The sequence below is a fragment of the Pristiophorus japonicus genome, chromosome Y (genome assembly GCF_044704955.1).
Source record: "Pristiophorus japonicus isolate sPriJap1 chromosome Y, sPriJap1.hap1, whole genome shotgun sequence".
Classification (NCBI taxonomy): domain Eukaryota; kingdom Metazoa; phylum Chordata; class Chondrichthyes; family Pristiophoridae; genus Pristiophorus; species Pristiophorus japonicus.
The window spans coordinates 7332440-7345997 of NC_092011.1; positions in this window are offsets into that span (position 1 = coordinate 7332440).

Below are 13558 nucleotides of genomic sequence, written 5' to 3' on the forward strand. Positions count from 1 at the left end.
CACCGGGCCCTGGCCCCAATCACAGACCCCAGACCCCAATCACAGTCCCCTGACCCCAATCACTGGGCCCTGACCCCAATCACTGGGCCCAAACCCCAATCACTGAGCCCAGACCCCAATCACAGACCCCAGACACCAATCAGAGACCCCACATCTCAAACACTGGGCCCTGACCACAATCATGGGCCCAGACCCCAATCACTGGGCCCTGACCCCAATCACTGGGCCCTGAACCCAATCACTGAGCCCTGACACCAATCACTGTGCCCTGACCCAATTCACTGGGCCCTGACCCCAATCACAGACTCCAGACCACAATCACAGACCCCAGACCCCAATCACTGGGCCCTGACCCCAATCACAGCCCCAGACCCCAATCACTGGGCCCTGACCCCAATCACTGGGCCCAGACCTCAATCAGAGACACCAGACCCCAATCACAGACTCCAGACCCCAATCACAGACCCCAGACCCCAATCACTGGGCCCTGAATTCAATCACAGACCCCAGACCCCAATCACGGCGCCCTGACCCCAATCACTGGGCCCAGACCAGAGTCACAGACCCCTGACCCCAATCACTGGGCCCTGACCCCAATCACTGTGCCCAGACCCCAATCACTGGGCCCTGACCCCAAACACAGACCCCAGACACCAATCACAGACCTCAGAACCCAATCACAGACCCGAGGCTCTAATCACAGATAGCAGACCCCAAACTCAGACCCCAGACCCAAATCACAGACCCCAGAGCCCAATCACAGACCCCTGAGCCCAATCACAGACCCCAGACCCCAATCACAGACTCCAGACCCTAATCACAGACCCCACACCCCAATCACAGACCCCAGACCCTAATCACATACCCCAGACCCCAATCACTGGGCCCTGAACCCAATCACTGGGCCCTGACCCCAATCACAGACCCCAGACCACAATCACTGGGCCCAGACCCCAATCACAGGGACCAGATCCCAATCACAGGGCCCTGAACCCAATCACAGACCCCAGACCCCAATCACAGATCCCAGACCCCAATCACAGACCCCAGACCCCAATCACTGGGCACTGACCCCAATCACAGACCCCAGACCCCAATCATAGACCCCAGACCCCAATCACAGACCCCAGACCCCAATCACAGACCCCAGACCCCAATCACAGACCCCAGACCTCAATCACTGGCCCCTGACCCCAATCACTGGGCCCTGACCCCAATCACAGGGCCCTGACACCAATCACAGACCCCAGACCTCAATCACAGACTCCGACCCCAATCACTGAGCCCTGACCCCAATCACGGGGCCCAGACCCCAATCACAGACCCCAGACCTCAATCACAGACCCCAGACCATAATCACAGGGCCCAGACCCCAATCACTGGTCCCTTATCACAATCACTGGGCCCTGACCCCAATCAAAGACCCCAGACCCCAATCACTGGGCCCAGACCCCAATCACAGGGCCCTGACCCCAATCACAGAGCCCTGACTCCAATCACAGGGCCCAGACCCCAATCAAAGGACCCTAAACCCAATCACAGACCCCTGACGCCAATCACAGGCCCGTGACCCCAATCACTGGGTCCTGACCCCAATCACTGGCCCCAGACCCCAATCACAGTCCCCACACCCCAATCACAGACCCCAGACCCCAATCACAGGCCCCAGACCCCAATCACAGACATTTGACCCCAATCACAGGACCCAGACTCCAATCACAGTCCCCACACCCCAATCACAGACCCCAGACCCCAATCACAGACCGCAGACCCCCAATCACAGACCCCAGACCACAATCACAGGGCTCAGAACCAATCACAGACCCCAACCTCAATCACAGACCTCAGACACCAATCACAGACCCCAGCCCCCAATCACAGACCCCTGACACCAATCACAGACACCAGACCCCAATCAATGACCCCAGACCCCAATAACAGAACCCAGACTTCAATCAAAGACCGCAGACTCCAATCACAGACCCCAGACCCCAATCACAGACCCCAGACCCCAATCACAGATCCCAGACCCCAATCACAGACCCCAGACCCCGATCACTGGGCACTGACCCCAATCACAGACCCCAGACACCAATCATAGACCCCAGACCCCAATCACAGACACCAGACCCCAATCACAGACCCCAGAACCCAATCACAGACCCCAGACCTCAATCACTGTGCCCTGACCCCAATCACTGGGCCCTGACCCCAATCACAGGGCCCTGACCCCAATCACAGACCCCAGACCTCAATCACAGACCCCGACCCCAATCACTGAGCCCTGACCCCAATCACGGGGCCCAGATCCCAATCACAGACCCCAGACCTCGAACCCCGACCCCAGACCATAATCACAGGGCCCAGACCCCAATCACTGGTCCCTTATCACAATCACTGGGCCCTGACCCCTATCAAAGACCCCAGACCCCAATCACTGGGCCCAGACCGCAATCACAGGGCCCTGACCGCAATCACAAAGCCCTGACTCCAATCACAGGGCCCAGACCCCAATCAAAGGACCCTAAACCCAATCACAGACCCCTGACGCCAATCACAGGCCCGTGACCCCAATCACTGGGTCCTGACCCCAATCACTGGGCCCAGACCCCAATCACCGGGACCTGGCCCCAATCACAGACCCCAGACCCCAATCACAGTCCCCTGACCCCAATCACTGGGCCCTGACCCCAATCACTGCGCCCAAACCCCAATCACTGAGCCCAGACCCCAATCAAAGACCTCAGACACCAATCAGAGACCCCACATCTCAAACATTGTGCCCTGACCACAATCATGGGGCCCAGACCCCAATCACTGGGCCCTGACCCCAATCACTGGGCCCTGAACCCAATCACTGGGCCCTGACACCAATCACTGGGCCCTGACCCATTTCACTGGGCCCTGAACCCAATCACAGACTCCAGACCACAATCACAGACCCCAGACCCCAATCACTGGGCCCTGACCCCAATCACAGCCCCAGACCTCAATCACTGGGCCCTGACCCCAATCACTGGGCCCAGACCTCAATCAGAGACACCAGACCCCAATCACAGACTCCAGACCCCAATCACAGACCCCAGACCCCATTCACTGGGCCCTGACCCCAATCACAGAACCCAGACCCCAATCACGGGGCCCTGACCCCAATCACTGGGCCCAGACCACAGTCACAGACCCCTGACCCCAATCACTGGGCCCAGACCCCAATCACAGGGCCCAGACCACAATCACAGGGCCCTGACCACAATCACACACCCCTGACACCAATCACAGGCCCCTGACCCCAATCACTGGGCCCTGACCCCAATCACTGGGCCCAGACACCAATCACCGGGCCCTGACCCCAATCACTGGGCCCTGACCCCAATCACTGGTCCCTGATCCCAATCACAGACCCCAGAACCCAATGATAGATCCCTTACCCCAATCACAGTGCCCTGACCCCAAACACGGGGCACAGACCCCAATCACTGGGCCCTGACCACAATCACTGGGCCCTGACCCCAATCACTGGGCCCTGACCCAAATCACGGGGCTCTGACAACAATCACAGACCCCAGACCCCAATCACAGACCCCTGAACCCAATCACTGGGCCCTTACCCCAATCACTGAGCCCAGACCCCAATCACTGGGACCAGACCCCAGTCACCGGGCCCTGACACCAATCACTGGGTCCTGACCCCAATCACTGAGCCCAGACCCCAATCACTGGACCCAGACCCCAATCACAGGGCCCAGACCCCAATCACAGGGCCCTGACCCCAATCACACACCCCTGACCACAATCACAGGGCCCAGACTCCAATCACCGGGCCCTGACCCCAATCACTGGGCCCTGACCCCAATCACTGGTCCCTGACCCCAATCACAGACCCCAGACCCCAATCATAGACCCCTTACCCCAATCACTGTGCCCTGATCCCAAACACGGGGCACAGACCCCAATCACTGGGCCCTGACCCCAATCACTGGGACCTGACACCAATCACTGGGCCCTGACCCAAATCACTGGGCTCTGACCACAATCACAGACCGCAGACCCCAATCACAGACCCCTGAACCCAATCACTGGGCCCTGACCCCAATCAAAGGGCCCAGACCCCAATCACAGGCCCCAGACCCCAATCACAGACCCCAGACCACAATCACACGGCTCAGAACCCAATCACAGACCCCAACCTCAATCACAGTCCCAAGACCCCAATCAATGGGCCCAGAGCCCAATCACATACCCAAAATTCAATCAAAGACCGCAGACCCCAATCACAGACCCCAGATCCCAATCACAGACCTCAGACCCCAATCACAGATCCCAGACCCCAATCACAGACCCCAGACCCCAATCACTGGGCACTGACCCCAATCACAGACCCCAGACCCCAATCCTAGACCTCAGACCCCAATCACAGACCCCAGACCCCAATCACAGACCCCAGACCCCAATCACAGACCCCAGACCTCAATCACTGTGCCCTGACCCCAATCACTGGGCCCTGACCCCAATCACAGGGCCCTGACCCCAATCACAGACCCCAGATCTCAATCACAGACCCCGACCCCAATCACTGATCCCTGACCCCAATCACGGGGCCCAGACCCCAATCACAGACCCCAGACCTCAATCACAGACCCCAGACCATAATCACAGGGCCCAGACCCCAATCACTGGTCCCTTATCACAATCACTGGGCCCTGACCCCAATCAAAGACCCCAGACCCCAATCACTGGGCCCAGACCCCAATCACAGGGCCCTGACCCCAATCACAGAGCCCTGACTCCAATCACAGGGCCCAGACCCCAATCAAAGGACCCTAAACCCAATCACAGACCCCTGACGCCAATCACAGGCCCGTGACCCCAATCACTGGGTCCTGACCCCAATCACTGGGCCCAGACCCCAATCACCGGGCCCTGGCCCCAATCACAGACCCCAGACCCCAATCACAGTCCCCTGACCCCAATCACTGGGCCCTGACACCAATCACTGGGCCCAAACCCCAATCACTGAGCCCAGACCCCAATCAAAGACCTCAGACACCAATCAGAGACCCCACATATCAAACACTGGGCCCTGACCACAATCATGGGGCCCAGACCCCAATCACTGGGCCCTGACCCCAATCACTGGGCCCTGAACCCAATCACTGGGCCCTGACACCAATCACTGGGCCCTGACCCAATTCACTGTGCCCTGAACCCAACCACAGACTCCAGACCACAATCACAGACCCCAGACCCCAATCACTGGGCCCTGACCCCAATCACAGCCCCAGACCCCAATCACTGGGCCCTGACCCCAATCACTGGGGCCAGACCTCAATCAGAGACACCAGACCCCAATCACAGACTCCAGACCCCAATCACAGACCCCAGACCCCAATCACTGGGCCCTGACCCAAATCACAGACCCCAGACCCCAATCACGGGGCCCTGACCCCAAACACTGGGCCCAGACCACAGTCACAGACCCCTGACCCCAATCACTGGGCCCAGACCCCAATCACAGGGCCCAGACCACAATCACAGGGCCCTGACCACAATCACACACCCCTGACACCAATCACAGGCCCCTGACCCCAATCACTGGGCCCTGACCCCAATCACTGGGTCCAGACACCAATCACCGGGCCCTGACCCCAATCACTGGGCCCTGACCCCAATCACTGGTCCCTGATCCTAATCACAGACCCCAGAACCCAATGATAGATCCCTTACCCCAATCACAGTGCCCTGACCCCAAACACGGGGCACAGACCCCAATCACTGGGCCCTGACCACAATCACTGGGCCCTGACCCCAATCACTGGGCCCTGACCCAAATCACGGGGCTCTGACAACAATCACAGACCCCAGACCCCAATCACAGACCGCTGAACCCAATCACTGGGCCCTTACCCCAATCACTGAGCCCAGACCCCAATCACTGGGACCAGACCCCAGTCACGGGGCCCTGACACCAATCACTGGGTCCTGACCCCAATCACTGAGCCCAGACCCCAATCACTGGACCCAGACACCAATCACAGGGCCCTGACCCCAATCACTGGGCCCTGACCCCAATCACAGACCCCTGACCACAATCACAGACTCCGACCCCAATCACTGAGCCCTGACCTCAATCACGGGGCCCAGAACCCAATCACAGACCCCAGACCCCAATCACAGACCCCAGACACCAATCACTGGGCCCTGACCCCAGTCACTGGTCCCTGACGCCAATCACAGACCCCAGACCCTAATCACAGACCACAGACTGCAATCACTGAGCCCTGACCCCAATCACTGGGCCCTGACCTCAATGCCAGACCCCAGACCCCAATCACTGGGCCCAGACCCCAATCACAGGGCCCAGACCCCAATCACAGGGCCCTGACACCAATCACACACCCCTGACCCCAATCACAGGGCCCTGAGTCCAATCACTGGGCCCTGACCTCAATCCCAGACCCCAGACCCCAATCACTGGGCCCAGTCCCCAATCACAGGGCCCAGACCCCAATCACAGGGCCCTGATCCCAATCACACACCCCTGACCCCAATCACAGGGCCCAGACTCCAATCACCGGGCCCTGACCCCAATCACTGGGCCCTGACCCCAATCACTGGTCCCTGACCCCAATCACAGACCCCAGACCCCAATCATAGACCCCTTACCCCAATCACTGTGCCCTGATCCCAAACACGGGGCCCAGACCCCAATCACAGGGCCCTGACACCAATCACACACCCCTGACCCCAATCACAGGGCCCTGAGTCCAATCACTGGTCCCTGACCCCAATCACAGACTCCAGACCGCAATCACAGACCCCAGACCCCAATCACAGACCCCAGACCCTAATCACAGACCCCAGACCGCAATCACTGGGCCCTGACCACAATCACGGGGCCCTGACCTCAATCTCAGACCCCAGACCCCAATCACTGGGCCCAGACCCCAATCACAGGGCCCAGACCCCAATCACAGGGCCCTGACCACAATCACACACCCCTGACACCAATCACAGGTCCCTGACCCCAATTACTGGGCCCTGACCCCAATCACTGGGCCCAGACTCCAATCACCGGGCCCTGACCCCAATCACTGGGACCTGACCCCAATCACTGGTCCCTGATCCCAATCACAGACCCCAGAACCCAATCATAGATCCCTTACCCCAATCACAGTGCCCTGACCCCAAACACGGGCACAGACACCAATCACTGGGCCCTGACCACAATCATTGGGCCCTGATCCCAATCACTGGGCCCTGACCCAAATCACGGGGCTCTGACAACAATCACAGACCCCAGACCCCAATCACAGACCCCTGAACCCAATCACTGGGCCCTCACCCCAATCAAAGGGCCCAGACCCCAATCACTGGGACCAGACCCCAGTCACGGGGCCCTGACACCAATCACTGGGCCATGACCCCAATCACTGGGCCCGGACCCCAATCACTGGACCCAGACACCAATCACAGGGCCCTGACCCCAATCACTGGGCCATGACCCCAATCACAGACCCCTGACCACAATCACAGACCCCGACCCCAATCACTGAGCCCTGACCCCAATCACGGGGCCCAGACCCCAATCACAGACCCCAGACCCCAATCACAGACCCCAGACACCAATCACTGGGCCCTGACCCCAGTCACTGGGCCCTGACGCCAATCACAGACCCCAGACCCCAATCACAGACCCCAGACCCCAATCACAAACCCCAGAACCCAAAAACAGAGCCCAACCTCAATCACATACCCCAGACCCCAATCACAGACCCTTGACCCCAATCACAGGCCCCAGACCCCAATCACAGACACTTGACCCCAATCACAGGCCCCAGACCCCAATCACAGTCCCCACACCACAATCACAGACCCCAGACCCCAATCACTGGGCACTGACCCCAATCACAGACCCCAGACCCCAATCATAGACCCCAAACTCCAATCACAGACCCCAGACGCCAATCACAGACCACAGACCCCAATCACAGATCCCAGACCTCAATCACTGGGCCCTGACCACAATCACTGGGCCCTGACCCCAATCACAGGGCCCTGACCCCAATCACAGACCCAAGACCTCAACCACAGACCCCAGATCCCAATCACAGGGCCCAGACCCCAATCACTGGGCCCTTATCACAATCACTGGGCCCTGACCCCAATCACAGACCCCAGACACCAATCACTGGGCCCAGACACCAATCACAGGGCCCTGACCCCAATCACAGAGCCCTGACCCCAATCACAGGGCCCAGACCACAATCACAGGGCCCTAACCCCAATCACAGACCCCAGACCCCAATCACAGGCCCCAGACCCCAATCACAGACCCCAGACCACAATCACAAGGCTCAGAACCCAATCACAGACCCCAACCTCAATCACAGTCCCCAGACCCCAATCAATGGGCCCAGACCCCAATCACATACCCAAAATTCAATCAAAGACCGCAGACCCTAATCACAGACCCCAGTCCCCAATCACAGACCCCAGACCCCAATCACAGATCCCAGACGTCAATCACAGACCCCAGACCCCAATCACTGGGACTGACCCCAATCACAGACCACAGACCCCAATCATAGACCTCAGACCCCAATCACAGACCCCAGACCCCAATCACAGACCCCAGACCCCAATCACAGACCCCAGACCTCAATCTCTGTGCCCTGACCCCAATCACTGGGCCCTGACCCCAATCACAGGGCCCTGACCCCAATCACAGACCCCAGACCTCAATCACAGACACCGACCCCAATCACTGAGCCCTGACCCCAATCACGGGGCCCAGACCCCAATCACAGACCCCAGACCTCAATCACAGACCCCATACCATAATCACAGGGCCCAGACCCCAATCACTGGTCCCTTATCACAATCACTGGGCACTGACCCCAATCAAAGACCCCAGTACCAATCACTGGGCCCAGACTCCAATCACCGGGCCCTGACCCCAATCACTGGGACCTGACCCCAATCACTGGTCCCTGATCCCAATCACAGACCCCAGAACCCAATGATAGATCCCTTACCCCAATCACAGTGCCCTGACATCAAACACGGGGCACAGACACCAATCACTGGGCCCTGACCACAATCATTGGGCCCTGATCCCAATCACTGGGACCTGACCCAAATCACGGGGCTCTGACAACAATCACAGACCCCAGACCCCAATCACAGACCCCTGAACCCAATCACTGGGCCCTGACCCCAATCAAAGGGCCCAGACCCCAATCACTGGGACCAGACCCCAGTCACGGGGCCCTGACACCAATCACTGGGCCCTGACCCCAATCACTGGGCCCAGACCCCAATCACTGGACCCAGACACCAATCACAGGGCCCTGAACCCAATCACTGGGCCATGACCCCAATCACAGACCCCTGACCACAATCACAGACCCCGACCCCAATCACTGAGCCCTGACCCCAATCACGGGGCCCAGATCCCAATCACAGACCCCAGACCCCAATCACAGACCCCAGACACCAATCACTGGGCCCTGACACCAGTCACTGGGCCCTGACGCCAATCACAGACCCCAGACCCCAATCACAGACCCCAGACCCCAATCACAAACCCCAGAACCCAAAACAGAGCCCAGCCTCAATCACATACCCCAGACCCCAATCACAGACCCTTGACCCCAATCACAGGCCCCAGACCCCAATCACAGACACTTGACCTCAATCACAGGCCCCAGACCCCAATCACAGTCCCCACATCCCAATCACAGACCCCAGACCCCAATCACTGGGCCCAGACCCCATTCACAGACCCCAGACCCCAATCACAGACCGCAGACCCCAATCACAGACCCCAGACCACAATCACAGGGCTCAGAACCCAATCACAGACCCCAACCTCAATCACAGACCCCAGACCCCAATCACAGACCCCAGCCCCAAATCACAGACCCCTGACACCAATCACAGACACCAGACCCCAATCAATGAGCCCAGACCCCAATCACAGAACCCAGACTTCAATCAAAGACCGCAGACCCCAATCACAGACCCCAGACCCCAATCACAGACCCCAGACCCCAATCACAGATCCCAGACCCCAATCACAGACCCCAGACCCCAATCACTGGGCACTGACCCCAATCACAGACCCCAGACCCCAATCATAGACCCCAAACTCCAATCACAGACCCCAGACGCCAATCACAGACCCCAGACCCCAATCACAGACCCCAGACCTCAATCACTGGGCCCTGACCCCAATCACTGGGCCCTGACCCCAATCACAGGGCCCTGACCCCAATCACAGACCCAAGACCTCAACCACAGACCCCAGATCCCAATCACAGGGCCCAGACCCCAATCACTGGGCCCTTATCACAATCACTGGGCCCTGACCCCAATCACAGACCCCAGACACCAATCACTGGGCCCAGACACCAATCACAGGGCCCTGACCCCAATCACAGAGACCTGACCCCAATCACAGGGCCCAGACCACAATCACAGGGCCCTAACCCCAATCACAGACCCCAGACCCCAATCACAGGCCACAGACCCCAATCACAGACCCCAGACCACAATCACACGGCTCAGAACCCAATCACAGACCCCAACCTCAATCACAGTCCCCAGACCCCAATCAATGGGCCCAGACCCCAATCACATACCCAAAATTCAATCAAAGACCGCAGACCCTAATCACAGACCCCAGTCCCCAATCACAGACCCCAGACCCCAATCACAGATCCCAGACGCCAATCACAGACCCCAGACCCCAAACACTGGGCACTGACCCCAATCACAGGCCCCAGACCCCAATCATAGACCTCAGACCCCAGTCACAGACCCCAGACCCCAATCACAGACCCCAGATCCCAATCACAGACCCCAGACCTCAATCACTGTGCCCTGACCCCTATCACTGGGCCCTGACCCCAATCACAGGGCCCTGACCCCAATCACAGACCCCAGACCTCAATCACAGACCCCGACCCCAATCACTGAGCCCTGACCCCAATCACGGGGCCCAGACCCCAATCACAGACCCCAGACCTCAATCACAGACCCCAGACCATAATCACAGGGCCCAGACCCCAATCACTGGTCCCTTATCACAATCACTGGGCACTGACCCCAATCAAAGACCCCAGTACCAATCACTGGGCCCAGACCCCAATCACAGGGCCCTGACCCCAATCACAGAGCCCTGACTCCAATCACAGGGCCCAGACCCCAATCAAAGGACCCTAACCCCAATCACAGACCCCTGACGCCAATCACAGGCCCGTGACCCCAATCACTGGGTCCTGACCCCAATCACTGGGACCAGACCCCAATCACCGGGCCCTGGCCCCAATCACAGACCCCAGACCCCAATCACAGTCCCCTGACCCCAATCACTGGGCCCTGACCCCAATCACTGGGCCCAAACCCCAATCACTGAGCCCAGACCCCAATCACAGACCCCAGACACCAATCAGAGACCCCACATCTCAAACACTGGGCCCTGACCCCAATCACTGGGCCCAGACTCCAATCACCGGGCCCTGACCCCAATCACTGGGACCTGACCCCAATCACTGGTCCCTGATCCCAATCACAGACCCCAGAACCCAATCATAGATCCCTTACCCCAATCACAGTGCCCTGACCCCAAACACGGGCACAGACACCAATCACTGGGCCCTGACCACAATCATTGGGCCCTGATCCCAATCACTGGGCCCTGACCCAAATCACGGGGCTCTGACAACAATCACAGAGCCCAGACCCCAATCACAGACCCCTGAACCCAATCACTGGGCCCTCACCCCAATCAAAGGGCCCAGACCCCAATCACTGGGACCAGACCCCAGTCACGGGGCCCTGACACCAATCACTGGGCCATGACCCCAATCACTGGGCCCGGACCCCAATCACTGGACCCAGACACCAATCACAGGGCCCTGACCCCAATCACTGGGCCATGACCCCAATCACAGACCCCTGACCACAATCACAGACCCCGACCCCAATCACTGAGCCCTGACCCCAATCACGGGGCCCAGACCCCAATCACAGACCCCAGACCCCAATCACAGACCCCAGACACCAATCACTGGGCCCTGACCCCAGTCACTGGGCCCTGACGCCAATCACAGACCCCAGACCCCAATCACAGACCCCAGACCCCAATCACAAACCCCAGAACCCAAAAACAGAGCCCAACCTCAATCACATACCCCAGACCCCAATCACAGACCCTTGACCCCAATCACAGGCCCCAGACCCCAATCACAGACACTTGACCCCAATCACAGGCCCCAGACCCCAATCACAGTCCCCACACCACAATCACAGACCCCAGACCCCAATCACTGGGCACTGACCCCAATCACAGACCCCAGACCCCAATCATAGACCCCAAACTCCAATCACAGACCCCAGACGCCAATCACAGACCACAGACCCCAATCACAGATCCCAGACCTCAATCACTGGGCCCTGACCACAATCACTGGGCCCTGACCCCAATCACAGGGCCCTGACCCCAATCACAGACCCAAGACCTCAACCACAGACCCCAGATCCCAATCACAGGGCCCAGACCCCAATCACTGGGCCCTTATCACAATCACTGGGCCCTGACCCCAATCACAGACCCCAGACACCAATCACTGGGCCCAGACACCAATCACAGGGCCCTGACCCCAATCACAGAGCCCTGACCCCAATCACAGGGCCCAGACCACAATCACAGGGCCCTAACCCCAATCACAGACCCCAGACCCCAATCACAGGCCCCAGACCCCAATCACAGACCCCAGACCACAATCACAAGGCTCAGAACCCAATCACAGACCCCAACCTCAATCACAGTCCCCAGACCCCAATCAATGGGCCCAGACCCCAATCACATACCCAAAATTCAATCAAAGACCGCAGACCCTAATCACAGACCCCAGTCCCCAATCACAGACCCCAGACCCCAATCACAGATCCCAGACGTCAATCACAGACCCCAGACCCCAATCACTGGGACTGACCCCAATCACAGACCACAGACCCCAATCATAGACCTCAGACCCCAATCACAGACCCCAGACCCCAATCACAGACCCCAGACCCCAATCACAGACCCCAGACCTCAATCACTGTGCCCTGACCCCAATCACTGGGCCCTGACCCCAATCACAGGGCCCTGACCCCAATCACAGACCCCAGACCTCAATCACAGACACCGACCCCAATCACTGAGCCCTGACCCCAATCACGGGGCCCAGACCCCAATCACAGACCCCAGACCTCAATCACAGACCCCATACCATAATCACAGGGCCCAGACCCCAATCACTGGTCCCTTATCACAATCACTGGGCACTGACCCCAATCAAAGACCCCAGTACCAATCACTGGGCCCAGACTCCAATCACCGGGCCCTGACCCCAATCACTGGGACCTGACCCCAATCACTGGTCCCTGATCCCAATCACAGACCCCAGAACCCAATGATAGATCCCTTACCCCAATCACAGTGCCCTGACATCAAACACGGGGCACAGACACCAATCACTGGGCCCTGACCACAATCATTGGGCCCTGA